The 19,587-nt window shown below is 37.2% G+C and overlaps 1 protein-coding gene across 1 annotated transcript in view; it reads left to right on the forward strand.

Annotated features, from left to right (window-relative positions):
* Positions 1 to 4,320: 4,320 nt before the first annotated feature.
* Positions 4,321 to 19,587, forward strand: part of syd (JNK-interacting protein syd) — a 64,791-nt gene continuing 49,524 nt past the window's right edge. Inside the window, exon 1 of the mRNA XM_089099734.1 lies at positions 4,321 to 4,438. The gene's annotated coding sequence lies outside the window, so the exon portion shown is untranslated. The remainder of the gene's footprint in view (positions 4,439 to 19,587) is intronic.

Here is a 19,587-nt window from a genome sequence, read left to right on the forward strand (position 1 = left end):
TGAATTAGTCCATTTTGAAGTTTCTACGACAACGCTATCTATAAAAACCTTATATGCCCCCATGACATAACTTGCAACCCTTGCCCTGAGGGTTGTTGGGGGTTTGTCAACCTCAAAGACCTAATTTCCAGAACTGTCAACAACGTCGAACAAAATAGATATCTCAAAATTGTGATGAATGTTGTTCGGGTTTTTATTGATAGCCACCAGTGTTATACCGGTAGGCTACAATGCCGCCAATGTTCGAGTTAACAGCCACAACGCCACCAGTATTATAGTGGTAAGCTACAATGCCCCAATATTGGCGTGGTAATGTACGGGTGTCACCAGTTATTGGAGGGGAAAGCCCCGGCCCCAAATTATAATGTGATGCCCGCGTCTACCACACCGGTTCTGCAAATATCGGGTTTGGTACTTCCCTATTTACAGTATTCCCTGTCCCAGGGTATGATAACGCGATCGAGTGGCCAAATGGCCACTTTGTAAAGTCAAATGTACCCGCCCTTGGGTTACTACTAGAAATCTCTAACTCTCTCCTTGGAGGTAACAAACCCTCCTGTCAATATAAAAATGACGGTAACTCGTAACTCTATTCCTACCCTGCCTGGGTTCCGGGAAAATTAGTATACAGTTTGTAGAAAGTACCTTACTTGTATTCTTCCAACGGTCACTTATAACAACAAAAAAATATGTTTCCTTGAATTGGGTCTAAACGCAGACTAACTCAAAAATAATATTCTTTACACAACTGTTCATAGATGGGGACCTTCCCTTGGCCCAGCCAATCCTCTCAATCCCCATTCAAAACCAATTCTACTTTCTTAGCTTTACTATTCAATTACTCAAACAAGGAAGTCCAAAATAGAATTTAGTTGAAAGCTTGTTTCTTGCAAACAACTATAGATTAGCAACGAGACTTTTAAATTGGCATTGAAGATAATACTATAGCAAACCTAAGCAAATGTAATTACTGAAGAAAACCAGGTCATGTATCTGAAAAGAAAAGAAACCGGGGTGGAACTCCAACAAATGGGTTTTGGGAAACAATGGGAATGAGAGGGGGTTAGTTGCCCTCCAATCACTTTCAATTATTAAAAAGGTCACTATCCCTTTTAATTTCCAATCGAATGAGCCTTTTTTTAAGTTTTTACGACACCGCTTTCTATAAAAACCTTATATGCCCCCAGGGCATAACTTACAACCCATGCCCTGAGAGTTGTGCGGGGGGCGGGGGGTGTCATTCTCAAATACTTAATTTTCAGAACTTTAAACTACGGTGGACAAAATGGCTGTCGTAAAATTTAGATTTGATGTGTTTGGGGAAATGGTGGGCGTGTGAGGGGGGTTAATTGTTTTCCAATCGCTTTCTACTAATAAGAAGTGCACTAGCCCTTTCAATTTCCAATTGAATGAGCCCATGTGGAAGTTTCTACGACAACCCTTTCTATAAAAACCTTATATTGCCCCAGGGCATAATTTACAACCCTTACCATGAGGGCTCTGGGGGGGGGGGTGTCATCCTTAAAAACCTAATTTTGAAAACTTCCAACTAAGTTGAACAAAATGGTTATCTCAAAATTTTGATTAGATGTGTTTGAGGAATGGAGGGCGTGAGAGGGGGGTTAGTTGCCCTCCAATTACTTTTGACTATTAAAAAGGGCACTAGCCCTTTCAATTTCTATTCAAATGAGCCCTTTTTGAAGTTTTCTTTGACAACTTTATACACCCCCAGGGCATAACTTAAAACCCTTGCCCTGAGGGCTCTGAGGGGCTTATCATCCTAAAAGACCTAATTTCCAGAAATTTCAACTATGTTGAACAAAATGGATATCTCAAAATTTTGATTGCATGTGTTTAGGGAAATGGTTGGCGTGAGAGGAGGGTTAGTTTTCCTCCAATCATTTTCAACTATTAAAAGGGGCACTAGCCCTTTCAATTTCCAATCGAATGAGCCCTTTTTGAAGTTTTTACGACAACGCTTTCTATAAAAACCTTATATGCCCCCAGGGCATATCTTACAACTCTTGTCGGGAGGGCTGTGGAGGGGGGTGTCATTGTCAAAGAATTGATTTTCGGAAATTTAAACTACGTTGAACAAAATGGCTATATCAAAATTTAGATTTGTTGTGTTTGCGGAAATTGTGGGCGTGGGAGGGGGGTTAGTTGCCCTCCAATCACTTTCTACTATTAAAAAGTGCACTAGCCCTTTCAATTTTCAATCGAATGAGCCCTTTTTAAAGTTTTTATGACAAACCTTTCTATAAAAACCTTATATGCCCCCAGGCCATAACTTACAACCCTTAGCCTGAGGAGTGTCAGGGGTTGTCATCCTCAAAGTCCTATTTTCAAGAACATTCTACTACGTTGAACAAAATTTCTATCCCAAAATTTTGATTCGATGAGTTTGAGGAAATGGTGGGCGTGAGAGGGGGGTTAGTTGCCCTCCATTTACTTTCAACTATTAAAAAGGGCACTAGCCCTTTTAATATCCAATTCAATGAGCCCTTTTTGAAGTTTCTGCGACAATTTGAAGCTTCTACGGAACTTGTAACCCTTGCCCTGAGGGATGTGGGGGGTTTATCATCCTCAAAAACATAATTCCTAGAACTGGAAACTACGTTGAGCATAATGGCTCTCTCAAAATTTTCATTGAGTGTGTTTGGGGAAATGATGGGCGTGAGAGGGGGGTTAGCTGCTCTCCAATCACTTTCGACTACTAAAAATGGCACTAGCCCTTTCAATTTCCAATTAAATGAGCCCTTTTTGAAAGTTTCTTCAATAAGACATTCTATAAAAAAAAACCTTATATGCCCCCAGGCCCTATCTTACAACCCTTGCCCTGAGGGCTGTGAGGGGGTTATCATCCTCAAAGACCTAATTTCCAGAACTTTTCACTGCGTTGAACAAAATGGATGTCTGAAAATGTTAATTGCATGTGTTTGGGGAAATGGTGGGCTTGAGAGGGGGATGATTTGCCCTCCAATCACTTTCAACTATTAAAAAAGGCACTGGCCCTTTCAATTTCCAATCGGATGAGCCCTTTTTAAAGTTTTCATGGCAATGCTTTCCATAAAAACCTTATTTGCCCCCAGGGTAGAACTTCCGACCCTTGCCCTAAGGTCTGTTGGGGAGGGGGGGGGGGGTTGTTATCCTCAAAGACCTAACTTCCAGAACTTTAAACTACTTTGAAAAAATGGCCATCTCAAAATTTTTATTGGATGTATTTGGGGAAATAGTGGGCGTGAGAGGGGGGTTAGTTGCCCTCCAATCACTTTTGACTATTAAAAAGGGCACTAGCCTGTTGAATTTCCAATCGAATGAGCCCTTTCTGAAGTTTCTTCGACAACACTTTTGATAAAAACCTTATATGCCCCCAGGGCATAATTTACAACCCCTGCCCTAAGGACTGTAGGGGGAGTGTTCTCCTCAAAGAAATAATTTACAGATCTTTAAACTATGTTGAACAAAATAGCTATCTCAAAATTTTGATTGGATATGTTTGGGGAAATAGTGGGCGTGGAAGGGAATGTTAATTGCCTTGCCATCATTTTGGGTTATTAAAATGGGCGCAAGCCCTTTCAATTTCCAATAAAAGGAGCACTTTTCGAATTTTCTATGAGCACTCTTTCGATATGAAGTGCCCTGGTCTAAAACCAAAAAAAATTATAATACATTGTGCCAACATTGTTGTTTACTTAGTCGGAGCTATTGCGCTGCCTATGATTAATCTTGCAATGCAGCAAATTTAGTGATCTAGTGATGAGCTTCCTATTTGATTTTTCAACATTGAGAGTTAGCCTAACATTATCTAACCATAAAAAAAAATCTTCTTTAGTTTATATTTCAGTAAAGACTATTTAGCTCACTTTCTGTTTCTCTGTCTCAAAGTGGAGTGTTATATAAAGCATAGTAAGATTGGTATGTCTTGCATTAGCGCCTTGAACTCATGGAATGAAAATATCCTGTCGTACTTTCTTAGTTGAATGCTATTTGTGAAGGTGCGGTTTAATTAAAGGTGATAGTTTTTTGGATTTGAGGCTCTTCAACAAATTATTTTGAAGAGCATGTATACTGGGTGGGTATTAGTAAATTCCAGTCAAATAGGCAATAGTCACTGATTTAATTCTTTATATTCCAGATGTGAAGCATAGGGAGGAGTGGGTGAGACTTGTTGCGTAGGTAAGAGAAAGCTTGAGAGCGGATTCTATGGTAAATATCGCGATATTCCTTACAATTGTTTTTCTTTTTTCAAGTAAAACAGCGGCCGTCAACCGTGTTCAAATTAGTTCCGTTTTCGTAAAATATCCCTAAATCAGCTGGTGTTAAAGGGCAAAGGATGTCAAACTAACATTAAGATTCTTTTATCAAAATTGGAAGCCTAGAATATTGAAAATATGACTCCTCTCTAATAAGAATTAAGATTAGTGGTGGTAGTCAGGTACAAATTTTCCTTTAATGTAAGCGTAATTAATTAGGCTAGTCACAATAATGTAGGCTAGGCCCAGAAATTGTATATAGGCAAGGCTATGGTTTAGAGTAAGCCCTCTAGTACTTGAAAAGTGTCTAATCTTAGTCAGCCTTAGTTAATCTTAATTAGTGAGTGCCATAATCTTGGACATAGGGAAGGCTATGGTTTAGAGTAACCCCCCCCCTAGTAGGCCTAGGCTTCTTGAACAGTGCCTAATCTTAGTTGGTACCATAATCTTGGACATAGGGTATAGTTTTAGTTAGTTGAAATTGGCTGATAGGCTCATTGGCAATGCCTGAGTAGCCTGTAATCTTGGGAATCTTCTTTAGCCTATCCATAATAAGTCTAGAATCTGTCTATGATTTAGATAGCCTACTTTGATCTAACTTAAGCCTAAGAGACTGTGTTCAAAATTGAATAGACATGCAAAAGGCTAGTAGGCTAGTTTCAAACTTAGAATGTAGCCTATGTCTTTAGGCTCTACTATTGACAATCAGTACATTTGGGAGAGCCTGCATTATATATGGCTAAAGTGTCTTACTCAAGCTAATCAGGTACTCATTAAGAAAATTTAGACAAATCAAAAAATGAAACAATCCATTTTCTAGGTGATAGAATAGGCTAAGTATTTTACTGTGATTAACTGCTGAAAATGATCATTTGTTTGACTAGGCTACTTTATATTTTAGTTATGGTAAATTTTTACTAAATCATATTATTGACTTACAAATAAAGTGAGTATACCACTTGATGCCTTTTTTATGCTCTTTCCAAATATAATAGGCTAATCATTTTTGTCAGAAATGAATTTTACCCCCAGCCGTGTATAGCCTATACCAATTCAGGGTATATATTTGGGTAAAGTTCTACCAAATCATATTATTGAGTTAGGAATAAAGTGAACACACCATTTGAGACCTTTTTTATGCTGATTATTACCTTAAATTACCTTAAATCGCATCTTCTAGCGACTAAGGTTGCAGGAACCTGTAGATGTCGCCAGGTAGTATTGACAGGAGTTCGTTGCACAATTCATTAGTGGATCATCACATCCTACACATATACAGGACAATTGAATATCACACACTAATAGACCCTAGTGGTGGATGCAGGCTCATCCCACTGCGTCCTCCATGGCTTGTTCCTCCAGTCATGGTCAACGCCAGTCTTGAAGCTGTTAACTGAAGCTGCGGAAACAGTTGAATCGCTCAGTGAATTCCACAACGGAACAACGCGATTGGTGAAGAAGTTGTATTTCTCACGCTTTCTGCTGAATCTTTGGCGGAGTTTTATGGGGTTACCTCGCGCTCTGCTAGACTGGTCCTGTTCGAGAATGGGCTTGATAACACTGCTGTTCATCAACTTATATGCCAAAATTACATCCCCCCTTTTTCTACGGTAGGTCAGAGTTTGCAAATCAAGCTTTTCTAGGCGTTGCTCATATGGGATTTGTTGGTTGGCAAATGGGAGCCTAGTAGCTCTTCTCTGGACTTTTTCAAGCAACTCTGCATCGCATTTAAAGTGGGGGTTTGCAACTGCCATCCCAAACTCAAGATGAGGGCGGACAAGGGCTGTGTAAAGCTTCTTAATGACCCTGGGGTGGCGACTAGTCACTGATCGCTTGATTAGGCCTAGGATCTTGTTTGCCTTTGCGGCTTGAGTTCGGCAGTGACTATGGAACTTCAGCTTATTATCTATGATTACCCCGAGATCACGTTCTTCCTCTGCGCTTTGGATGGGTGTTATAGCACCAGTAGAGTCCAACATATGGTAGCTATGGCAAGGGTTGTTCAGTCCAAGATGTAAAACTTTACATTTGCTTGGGTTAAACTCTAGTGTCCAAGTTGAGGCCCATTGGCAGAGGTTTGTTAAGTCTTGTTGCAGGGCATTGCAGTCTTCGTCAGAAGCGGCAGGTCCAAAGAGTTTGGAATCGTCTGCATATAGTTCCAGCAGATTCTGGACAACCTCAGGAGCATCATTAATGTAGAGGTTGAATAAAGTCGGGCCCAACTTAGTTCCCTGTGGAACACCACTTCTGACATTTACTGGTGCCGAGTACACGAGGTTTCCGTTGTGGTCGTAGACTGCAGCAATCTGGATTCTATCAGACAGAAAGCTATGGGTCCACTGGGATACGTCTACATCAATGTGATATGCTGACAGTTTAATCATCAGGTACCGGTGGGACATTTTATCGAAGGCTTTTGCCTGGTCCAGTAGGAACACGTCTACAGGGGATCCCGATTCGATAACCTCAGTGATTGATTCATAAGCTTGGATCAGGTTCGTTTCAATGGACATTCCTTTTCTAAAGCCATGTTGGCCGCTGTAAAGGAGACCATTCCTTGTCATGTGAGCTATAACGGCATCATTGACAATTCCTTCAATCAGCTTAGCAACGACTGAGGTAAGGCTTATGGGCCGGTAGTTCTCTGGCTGGCTTCTGGAACCTTTCTTAAATATTGGAGTTATTGTTGCTGTACGCCAATCAGGTGGTAGTTTCTTTGTCTTCAAAGACAGATTATACAAGGAGCAGAGCGGTTCGGTGACTATATCAGAGATTTCTTTGAGCAGCCTGGGATGGATGCCGTCTGGTCCTTTGGCTTTGTTAGGGTCCAGCTTTGATAGTCTTTTCTTAACCTCTTCAGTCGTGATGATGAGTTTCGGCATAAGATGTTCGATATGTCTGGGGTCAGGACATGAGGGTTCAGCTGATGAGTCTGAGGAGAAGTTCGGAGCGAAGGTAGTGTTAAGCAAATTTGCTATAGCTTCTGGGTCTTCCAACTTTTTCCCTTCAGCGTTGAATAAGAATGGTATTGATCGCCTGTTCTTATCTTTCTTGGACACATACCTCCAAAATCGTTTAGGGTTTTCCTTTATACTAAAGGCTATCTTCTCCTCATATTCTGCAATAAAATGCCTAGTTAGATGTCTCAACTTATTCCTGGCTCTGGCATAATGCTCCCAGTGTCGTGTGCATACACACTTCTTGTACTTCGAAAGTGCCTTTTTCTTCCTGTTCATGGCTCTTTTAATGGGTCGGTCTATGTGAGGCAGTGTTCTAGGTGCCTTGACAAAAGACGTTGAAGTACAAAGCTGCTCAACATGGAGGACGGCGTTCTTGAAATTTAGCCAGGCTTGCTCTATATCATCACTGTTAGTCACTTGATCCCATGCAACCGCCTGTAGTATTTCCCTGATCCTGCTGTAGTCGGTATACGTTCGTTTGGTGCAGTTGTTTGGTGGTTGACTTATTAGCAAGTCATGGGAAATACAGAGGTGATCGCTAGCGCCAATGGGGGGCAGGTAATCAGTATTCACTAGCAGTCCTGGGTTGTTAGTGATTGTCAAGTCTAGTAGAGATGGTATCTGGTTGTTTTTGTAACGGGTTGGCTGATCAATTAATTGGTACAGATTATTGTTGCCTAAATATTCCACAAACGGGTTAGTTGCAGTTGAACTTTGATGGTAACATGGTTATGAATATAATAATCATTTCTATCGGAAATTAATTTCAGCCCCACCCCCTAGGCTATATATACCTAACCTAACCCTGAATTGGCATATATAGGGGGGGGGAGGCTGAAATTCATTTCCAATAGAAATGATTATTATATTTGTAATCAGCATAAAAAAGGCATCAAATGGTGTATTCACTTTAGTCCTAACTCAATTATATGATTTGGTAGAACTTTACCTATATTTGCACTTTAGGGGAAGTGGGGGCAAATTTTATTTCTGATGTAAATGAGAGGTAAGTTTAAACTTTACCCTTATCCCCCTAATGTGCTAATATATACCCTGAATTGGTATATAGGGCTGGGTGTAAAATTCATTTCCAACAAAAATGATTATTGTATTTAGAAAGAGCATAAAAAAAGGGATCAAGTGGTATATTCACTATATTTGCAAGTCAATAATATGATTTGGTAAAAATTTACCTTAGTTACTCATGAGAAAAGGGTAAAATTATAATTTAGCTAGGATGAAAGTGAAAACATCATTTGATGCCTTTTTCATGCTCTTTCATGATTCATTAATCACTTCTGATGCTAGTTTGCATCTTGAGCCCTTAAAGGGCTCAAGATGGCTAAAAATAATATTTTACCATTAAGACTAAGGAAAACAATACTTACAATTCCTGAATTAGCAACAGATGGCAATTTTTCTCACTAAACAGTTTTTCTCTAGGAACAATTTCCCCCAGAAATGACTATTAAATTTAGGAATAGCATAAAGAAAGGCATCAAGTGATGGTTCACTTTCATCCTAACGAAAATATGTTGAAAACTGCAAATTTACCCAAAAGTGTACCCCCCCCCCCCTTCAACCTCATGAGGCAAGATCCAGCCCTGGAATATATACAGTATTCCAGTATTGATACTGTATCCAAAGTAAATACAGGTACTGTAAGTTGGATATCTTATGAACTTTTTACTTCCTTAGTAGTGAAATATTGCAAAACTTAGCTACAAGCCTATTATATAACAATATCTAATTAATTTGAACTTTTATTTTGGATATGGCTGTGTCAAGCTGTATGTTTTTCATTTTACACTGCAATGACAGGCAAGAAACTGATCTAGAATGTTGTGCTAAATTTTTATTTCAAGCAAGAAAAGTGGAGTATGCTTCACTAATCTTGTCAAATCTACTTGTAAATTGTTTTTTGGCCACTAATGTGATACTTGATGCCAAGAAGTTGTCCTGGGCTGAGGCTGCCATTTCTAAACATTCTACAGATAGACAGAAAATAAATGATAATGTTGGAAATATGATTAGGTAATATTGGTCTCTATGATGAATGCAAAGAAGTCCTACCCCTTTTTGTCATTTTTGAACTCAATGAGGTGCCTGTAGTACCTGGTGAAACAACTGCTATAATTTCTCAAAAAGTCAATGAGATGTGCCTAAAGTTTAATAATCTGGTTGATTCTGGAATTTCTAGGGCTAATGATGGTCTGTTATATAATGGGTTGCCCCAGGCTTCAAAACTAAACTATGCAGTAGTTTTAAAGAATACACCTAAATATGTGGATGATCTAGTGATAGAGATAGTGATTATATTATTGAACAAAATCCCTGTAAGGATGCTTGACAATTCATTTTGTCTGTTAACAATGCTGCTCAGTTGGCAGCACATGCTCTCAATGCTCATGACCAGCCTTTGGAAGCTAAAACAAAAAGCCATCATACTTTAGAATTGTTTGCTTGAACCACTGAAAATCTAGTACCAAATTGCTCTGAAGCTAAGCAGCTAGGTAGAACATGCTCCTTTTAGCTCAAATTTGCTGAAAAGGCACATCTTAAACAAGCCTCTTGTGAAAGTTTATTGGTTGATTATGAGTGCTTACTTATTAACAGGTTCATGTTTCTGCTGATGCAATTTTATAATTGCCAGTTATTCAGTCATGCCACAAAGCAGTGTAAGAATCCTCCCAAATCTGCAAGATGTTCCAATAGTCATTCAAAGCTAAAGACACTCTATGTAAGAACCATATGGAAGGTAGTCTATGTGGCTTGGCTGACCATCCTTCATATGAATTTAAGTGTATAGTTGCACAGGCTTTACTTAATAAATGACTGATTCTATGATCCAAATCCTTTTGTAGAACACTAATGGTAATGTTCTAGTGGATTAGCCTTTTCTAGAAGAATTTTCACATAGTTGTGATATTGCATATGATTACAAGAGTATTTCCTTTCTAAAGAGGGGCTTGGTTTACTTGAGCTAAATGGATGAAATAAACTTTTTGGATCTCTGATTATCAGTAGTGGAAGAGGCCAGTTATCTGGTGGCATTTCAGTTTTATTAAGAGCTGATCTAATGCCTGTAGTTTAAAGTTCTGTTACAGTTAAGATTTCACAGTAACATTTTTAAGAGTCAAAAGAGCCTGGAGGGCAAGTAGCCCTTCTCCTTAGCACATCCAGTCAAAATTTTCTACAAAACAACTGAAAATGCACTGTCACAAATCAACTAATGCAAAAGAAAAAATATTCACAAAATGGATTGTGATAGGACCTAGTATAGAAATCTGTAGAGGCTAAACTGCTTTTGAATGACTGGACCATGGTACTTGCAACTATTTCTGATGGAAGTGAATTCCAAGTCTTCTACACTCAGCTAGACAAAGAGTTTTGGCCTATTCTTTTCTGTGAACATGGTGGGTAAATTTTGTGATGGTGTTGACGGGTACTACTGTATTCTGTAAAAATGAAAAAGTGAGTTGGGGTGGTATTATCAATATTCCTAACAATGCAGAATGCATTTATTAGATTGGCTCTATCATGTCTGAACTGGAGACTGAGGCAACTGTAGTCTTTGCATTCTCTGGTGGTAAGGTAGATGACTCAGGTATGGTATGAGTTTGGTGGCCCTACATTGCACTCTCTCAACCCTCTCTCTAACTCTCTTATTAAGGGGATACCATACTGATGAGCAATACTCAAGTATTGGATATACAGTGGATACATAAAGTGAGATCAGTGAATAAAGATTAAACTTAGAAAAAGTACACCTTAGGCATAGTAATTGGTAATTCGCCATATTACCTTAAAAATTACCTTAATTACCTTAAATCGCAGCTTGGAGTGAAATAAGGACTTTCGATCCTGTTGAATCACTCCTTGTGATGACTGTTGTAGCTGGTTAAGTTTTGGTGGAAGATTCTGGTGCTTCCCAGTCAAACTTCCATGGTGTATCTTTCCACTCAGCATCCAGATGGCATTTAAAAGCATCTGTTGATTCAGCAGCAACAGTGTCCTCCTTGAGGTTATTCCAGAGGTTCTCGATCCGATTCGAGAAGAAATTGCATCTTGCTCCAGTTGTAGCGTGATGTTTGCAGATTCATCTAGGGTGTCCCTGTGTTTTGTGGGAGGTGTTGATCTCCAGGATCTCATTTTCTCAATTGGTTCAGAGGAGTTTGTGCGCCTGGATCATGTCTCCACGTTTCCGTCTGTATACTAAGGAGGGGAGGCTGAGTTCCTTCAGCCATTGACTGTATGTCTTGTTTTCCATGCCGGCAATCATCTTAGTGGCCCTTTGTTGGATTTGCTCAAGAACTGCCTTATCCTTTTTGAATTGAGTGGTGGCCAGTATTGTCCCCACCTCCAGTCTAGGTCTTGCTAATCCTTTGTAGAGTTTGGTGATTACATGTTTACTCCTGCTGGTGATGCTGTGTTTTATGATGCCTAGGGCTCTACTAGCATTGGCTGAGATTTTCTGTGAGTGGGAGCTGAATTTCAACTGGGAGTCAACGATGACGCCAAGGTCTCTCTCCTCCTGGACAGGCTCAATTGTGTGGTGACTTCCAGAATTTTGGGTCATGAGGTACTGATGTTGGGGGTTTTTGTGTCTGAAGTGTATGACCTTGCATTTTTCTGCGTTGAATTCCAGCAGCTGTTGAATTTTTCTGCATTGAATTCCTGCATTGAATTCCATATGGGTGATATCTGATATATGTTTATTAAATTTGAGACTTGAATAAAAGCAAATCCCAAGGTCATGAACATATTCCACACTTGAAATTGATTTACCAACAACAAAGTAATGGTAATGCTGAGGGAGTCTATGCAGATAGTGCACAGCATTGCACTTGGTTTCATTAATGAACATAGAGTTTGCAGTACACCACTGGCCAAGAGCAACCAAATCCTCTTGAAGTAAAGAAATCTCATGTTCACTCATGACTGGCCTGTAGATTTTTACATCATCTGCAAACATTTTTAAGGTTGAATTCCTAACCTGATTTGCCTGGCAAATCATTGATAAAAAGGCAGAAGAGTACTGGCCCAAGACAACTGCCTTGTGGAACTCCACTTATGACAGACATAGGTGATGACAAAGCATCACCTACTGCAACCTCTTGGTTTCTTTTTGCAAGATAATCCATTATCCATGCTTTAGTTTGTGGGCCAATACCATATAGTTGACATTTGTTTATCAGAAGTGGGATGGAAGTTTTCTCAAATACTTTGGAAAAGTCAATATAAATACAATCAAACAAAATACCATTATCAGCCATCAATTGAAAATCATGAATCACCTCAAGAAGTTGTGTGTTACAAGATTGTTGTTTACAGAAACCATGCTGAGTAGAATGCAATAAATTATTTTCCTCAAAATGTGCCTGGATTTTACTCACCACAATTTTCTCCATTATATAGGAAAAGATTGATGTATTTGAAATTGGTCTGTAATTATTGAAATGTGACTTTGAGCCATTCTTGTACAACAGCCTAATGATAGTTCTTTTCCAAGCTGAAGGACATTTACCAGATGAGAGACAAAGATTAAAAAGATATGTGAGTGGTCCAGCAAGCACTGATGCAAGTTCACGTAACATCACATTGGAAAATTCATCAATATCTGGTTTTGTTTTCCTGGATCAAGATTTTGGAGTGTCAGATAAACCTGCTGGACTGTAAACTCTGAATCATCAAATTCTTTTGTTAAATGTGGAGGAGTAAACTGAGTGTGTGTTTGAGTAAAAACTGAACCAAATACCTTATTGAAAAGTTGTGATTTTACAAAATCACCATCTATATGTGAAAAAGTTTCAGGATCTATAAAGGAAGTGGATGATGGGTATTCAAAACACTTTTTCCACAAAACAAGTTTTTCAAACAAAAGTTAAGAGTTCCATTCAACCAAAAATGAGCGGAAATAAAGTCAAATAATCTTCCAAGTGTAAAACTACCAAAAACCACCATCAATAAATAAACGAAACCCAAAACGAACAGAAATTACAGCAAATAACTGAATCAAACTCAAAATGAGCAAAAATTAACATGAGCAGTGCTGACAGTCCCCATTCCTTCTCAAGACCAGAGCATAAGTTGCTCTTTAATGGGAAAACAAAAACAAATGGCTATGGATTTTTGGTTTAATATACATATACTGATATTTATTTTTTATTTATTAAAGTAAAAAAAGTGAAAACATAAAACTTACTTTGTTTTCAGTTAAGTGCAAATTAGGTTCTGGTCTTGAGGAGGCATGGGATTTGTCACCACTACTCATGTTAATTTTTGCTTGTTTTGAGTTTGGCTTGGTTATTTTTTGTAATTTCAGTTCATTTTGGGTATCATTTATTTATTGAAGGTGGTTTTGGGTGGTTTCATGCTTGGAAGATTATTTGACTTTATTTCTCATTTTTGGTTGAATAGAGCTCTTAACTTTTCTATGAAAAACTTGTTTTGCAGAAAAAGCTTCTTAAATTAATAAATATTAAAAGTCTGACTGTAAATTCAGCATGGTATTCAGCAAACTTGCTGTGGATGCAGCATAATTTTTTTGTGGTAATCTTAAATGAATCTAGCCCTCAAGCCCACATACTTCTATCTTTCTGTAAGAATATAGAGTATATAAAAAATGATACCCACTTCATGCAGATTCACAACTTGGGGTCAATCTCTTGTCCAGAGTTTTTCCTTATTTCTGCACGAACCCCTGCTCAAGCAGTCACCAAAGTGATAACCCTGACCATTTCTCAATTATCAGTACATTCAAATTTCGTGGTTCTGTCCATGATAAAAGTGGTTCTAAAAAACTGAGTGGGATCCAACAGATACTAATTTGTTTCAGTCAGTCTGTGATGATATAGCTAACAAGATTGAAGTGTCATTTCAGTTACTGCAAGTAACCCCATCAAATACTATGTCTGAAAAGCAGGCTCTGTTGGAATATCTGTACAAGTGAGCTGATTCATGTAATATGTTGTGCAGAAGAAATGGCTGTTCCAGTCAGAGGGGTCTATATTGGATCTGAATTCCCTCATTTGTCCAAAAGCACCAAGCTATTGGCTGATAGCCATTTTGTTCAGCATAGTTGAAAAGTCCAATAAATATGCCTTTGAGGATAAAATGACCCCCACAGCCCATGGGGAAAGGGCTGTAAGTCGTGAAATTTGTGCATAGTTACATATAGTATTTGCTACTAAGAAGTATACAGACATTTTTTACAGGGGAGGGGGGGGAGATTTTCTGCTTTGGTTGGTATTTTCCATGGGGAAGAAAGTTTCCATGGGTAAACTTTCCAGGGATTATATTGCACTTGGGGATTTGCCAGAATTTCTATACAGAATTATTTTTATTTGTCTTACTTTCTCTTTGCTTACTCAATTTTAAATGTGGAAGTGTACTAGGGGGATTGTCCCTGGGAACTTGTCAGCAGTGTTCGAATTGTCAGGGGGATTTTTTCATTGGAAGGGGAAGATTTCCATGGGAGAAATTCTCCATGGGGAATATTCTGGGGGGAGGAGCAACTTTCACTTCAGGAAAAAAATTCCACAGGGGGAGTTTTCCCGCATGATTTGAAAAACTATCAGAAATCAATGTCTTTTGCAAATGGAAAGTATGCCAGTGATAATTTTTCTGGTCAAATTTTCTACAAGAAATTTTCGGGGGGGGATTTTCAGAGAGGATGGAATTGTCAGGGGGAATTTAGTGGTGGGAACTCTCCATAGAGTTTTTTTTTATTTAGGATGGAATTTTCCATTGAAAGGGAGCTAGATTTCCTGGTATTACTTGAAAAACGATCAGAAATTAAATAAATAAAGTATTTTTTTAAGCTGAAAGTACATAGCAACAGTCAAACCTAAAACAAACAGATATCATTCTGTATATTAGGGGGTCACCCTCTCCTGAATATTTTGCTCTTGAGGCTAAAGTTTGGAACACAAAGGATGTTTTATTAGAATAAGAAACTTTTTTAAAATGCTAAAAACTTTAGTGTGAAGAGCAAGTTATTTGAAGGGGGGACCCCTTTGTGTACTGAATAATTTCTGTTCCTTTTAAGTTTTAATGTTGCTTCTTATTTTTAGTTGAAAAAAACTTTCTATTTAATTACCATTAAGGCATGGATAGTTGCAAATAACCTCACTAAACAAATATTGTATAGTACTGCAAAATATATTGACAACTGAATTTAATAAACTTCTGAATAAATGTGTAGAAAACCTTTTAATTCATACATCTTTTTAGAGCAAAAAAACATGGGGAGGTCAAGGAGAGGCATCATGAGTGCTGCCAGGATGTTGTCCAGGAGCAGGATGAATAAGGGCTATCAGGAGCTTTGTTTTCATTAAAATTTTAAATGGGAATATTTCTAAATTTACCATTTATATGCATTGTTTAATGTTTTTCCCTGGGGCATTGTCCCCTGTTCCCCATGCAGTGGTTCATCAGGAACATTCTTATAGAAAAGATTTGCTTCAAAAACTAGCCTTGAAAACACTGAAAAATTATGACCCTATTATAAATATTTGATATTTTTTATATACATAAATATATTGATAAATATTTAGAGGGCAGAAGTTTTTAGGGATGATTGCCATTCTTGAAGCATTGATAAAATTATTAAAATTGGACTTTGAAAAAACAGGGTTGAAGGAAGGACTAGTAGCCTCCCTCACATTTGAAAAAGCCTGGAATCAAATAGCTCATTGGAGCAAACTTTAAGTAAGGTGCAACCCTTGTTAATAGAAATACAATTCAGAAAAATGCAGTTGCAATTACAGTATAGGCAACAACAAAATGTATTATTCAGGTTGATTTAAATATGCAAAATGTATTAAAATTAAAGTTGTTGTCAGTGCTATTAGCAAATGACAAATTTACATAATTTTAGAAAAGAAATTACCCCCCCCCCCAGAAAAAATATCACCCCCCCCCAAGAAAAACGGGTTTTAATTTTTATATAGCAGTGAATACAATAAAATAAACACTTAATTAAACAAAAACATTCCAAATATTTTGGCCCCTCGTCCGGGAGCCTTTCTCAACATAAAAAAATTAAAAAAAAAATGTTCTTTTTAAAAACCTTAACTTACATGAAAATAAACAAAAAAAAACACACGCAAAAAAACAACAAAAGAAAAAATATAAATAAATAGGAAACAAAACTCACATATTAAATAAACACTTCCATTCATTGGCGTATAAACAAAATCGAATGTCTATATTGATTCAAACACGCCTCCTCACAGTATATAAATGGAAAACTATTAAAAAATGAAGAATATGTTTATACTTAAACCAAAACTATAAAGGTCAGCTAACCCCTGGCCCATAACCCCTAATTAAATCTCACAAGTTCATCAATCAATGTTTGAATTATAAATTGAACAGATTCGTTTGCTTGCAAGCTTATCTGCAGTTTGTTTACTTTTCCCAGCATTTAACCCATTCTGACCTTTGTTTGCAAGGTCATCTTTCGTTTCAGAATTAGTATTAAAATCAGTACTGGTTGAAAATCTTACCTGCTTTTTAATTAAACTATTATAAATTGAATTGATCCTAAATTCCCCTTCATCTCTATTGATACTAATACTCCCATATATTATCTTTTTTATTTCTATAATTTCCCTGAAGCTTTGTAAAAGTCCTACAGACATATCTACTATTTTTGTTTGAACAAATAAAATACTGTGACGAGGAAAATTATAAAGATGTTCTGCAACAGCTGACTCAAACGTTTCTGGTGTTTTGTTTTGTTTTAGAGAGCAATCTATGGCATTCTTGTGTTGCTGTAGCCTTTTTTTTTTTTTTTTTTTTTTTTTTTTTTTTTTTTTTTGAGAAAGGCTCCCGGACGTGGGGCCGAAATATTCGGAATATTTTTGTTTAATTAAGTTTTGATTTTATTGTATTCACTGCTTTATAAAAATTAAAACCCGTTTTTCTTGCTTAATTTTTCGGAAATAGAAAAGCAGTGTGGTCTAAGAAATTATTTATTGTATATGCTCTGCTGATGTTCCCTGTTCTGTTGTTAATGTTGACGAAGACAAATATGATTTTGACCACCTTCCCCTTTCCCTTACTGTGACATTAACTGCTGATCCATCTAATCATCCTTGTGGTGCTAATAAAAAATGGTGTATGAAACAAGAGTGGAACAAAGATAATTGGCCTTCATATATTTCTACCCTAACGGGTCTGTTGTCCTGCGTCAAGATCCCTTTTAATCTACTGTGTACAAGTGTTTTTTCGCCACAAGCCAGAGTGCAACTGAATGTTTATTACCTTCACTTAGTTAAGTGCATGAAACAAGCTGAGAATGTGGCTGGAAAGAAGGCCCAGTTCTTAAAGCTGTCAAAAATCATGCTAAACTCTGGATTGCGTGTGGGCGGCCCTTGCAAGGCCAAGTGTTTGATATAAAGTGTAGGACAAAAGCAGAGTTTAAATTGTATCTTCGTTTGGTTCAATATAATGGTGCTGAGTTCCCTAAAAGTGCAATATAATGGAAAGAAGTCATTAATGCGTCTAAATTGATTCTTTAGGGACCAGTGATGTTATCCCAGATTCGTCTTGGCTTGGGCATTATAAAAAATATTTTTTGTAAGATTGAGCATAGTGTTCATTATCATTTTCAGCACTTAATTTCTAAATTTTTGCCACCTAAAATTCGCTAAGTAATGATATTCCCGTCTCAACTAAAAGTATTATTAATTGAATACTTAAACTTAAGTCTAAATCAAGTGATCTTGATGGAATTAGTGCTCACCATTTACGTTGTGATTGGCCAGCACTAGTTGCTCAGCTCCAGTTACTTTTTCAGTTCTGTTTGTCTTTGTCAATGGTGCCTGATTCCTTCCTTTGCAGAACGGTAACTTCGATTCTTAGACGCAGAAGAGACCCTTTTGATTGCAGTTCATATAGGCCCATCACTGCTGCTTGCAATATTAGTAAGGTTTTGGAATATTTTCTGCTCCCATATATTATTGGACGAACTGCAAAAGAATCGAACCAATTTGGATTTCAACCTTGTATTGGGTGTCAACATGTGCATAAGGTTTTAGCTTCAACTCTTTATGATGTTTACCAGTTCAATCTGGAGTAGGACAGGGTGGGGTGCTATCACCTTATCTATTTAATGCTTGCATTCAAAATGTGTTATTAGGAATCAAGCCTTCGTATTTTTATAATTTATCTGATGTCTTATATTGCATATGCGGACGACCTGCTAGTTTTAAGCCAAAGCAAGTCTATTTTGGCATTATTGGTGCAACGTATTTCTATGATGTTTCGGGATGTTGGTCTGTTTTTGAATGTTGATAAATGCAAATATTTAGTTTTCAATCCCAAATCATCTGCTCATAATTTGTCCTGTGGATCCTCAGTAATTCGCAATGTTACGAGTTTATGGGGGTTAGGAATTAGTATTTGTTCTACACTCACTTGTTTGCGACTTCAAGTTTTGAGAGATGTTAAAGAAAAGTTGAAGATTGGATATGCAAAAATTGTACCTAACAGTGGAAAATATTCATGCCGAGCTTTAGCTAAAATGTATTCCACATATTGTGACCATTCTGTCTTGTTTTTAAGTGGAATGTATTCGTTATTGAATAAGAATGATTTGCGCCAGATCCATATCACTTATTTTAGTTATTGCAAATTTTTATTGTACCTTCCCACTTTATATCATAATACACCTTTTTTGAGAAGTATGGTGCTACTGACATTATCCAATCGTTTGAATGACTTAGTAATAATTTAACAAGAAATGCCTTTGTGTCCCTAGGCCCAAACCATAATATTATCCGTGTGTTTTTGTCAGTGATTAAGGTTTAAGCTATCTTTGTTTCTGTGTTTTGTTTTTTTTTTTACTTTTTTTTTCCTTTTTTTTTTTAGTGCACTGTACTCTGCTTGTCTTGTATAAAAGTGGGTTACAAATAAATTATTATTATTATTAATTATTATTAAAAGGAATGTAGTCTTGATGGAAGTTTTGCAATAAAGTTAAACTTGTATGAAAGCCATAAAGCCACTATATACAAAAGTTGAAAATTATTCTTCTGCTTATGGATTGAATGAATATTCAAATGATCAGTAGCCTATATCCATTAGGGTGACACGGGTTTATTTTGCATAATTAAATTTTGTTTCAAAAGGTAAATACTCCAGACAGGTTTTTTTTTCTTTAAGAATTGCTGTATAAAAATGAAACTGATTTAAAGAGTCATGCATGTGAGGGGGTGATTACCCTCCTTGCATTTAGGGTAACTCTGGTAATCTTATTGAACAGATATTGAATTAAAAAAAGTTTTTTTTTTCAATTGAAAGTATAGAGCAACATTAAAACTTAAACAAACAAAAATTATTTTATATGTAAGTGGATCTGC

This window comes from Artemia sp. Qi Xiang Cuo, chromosome 14, assembly GCF_049724085.1.
Source record: "Artemia sp. Qi Xiang Cuo chromosome 14, ASM4972408v1, whole genome shotgun sequence".
In the NCBI taxonomy this organism is placed as follows: Eukaryota; Metazoa; Arthropoda; class Branchiopoda; order Anostraca; family Artemiidae; genus Artemia; species Artemia sp. Qi Xiang Cuo.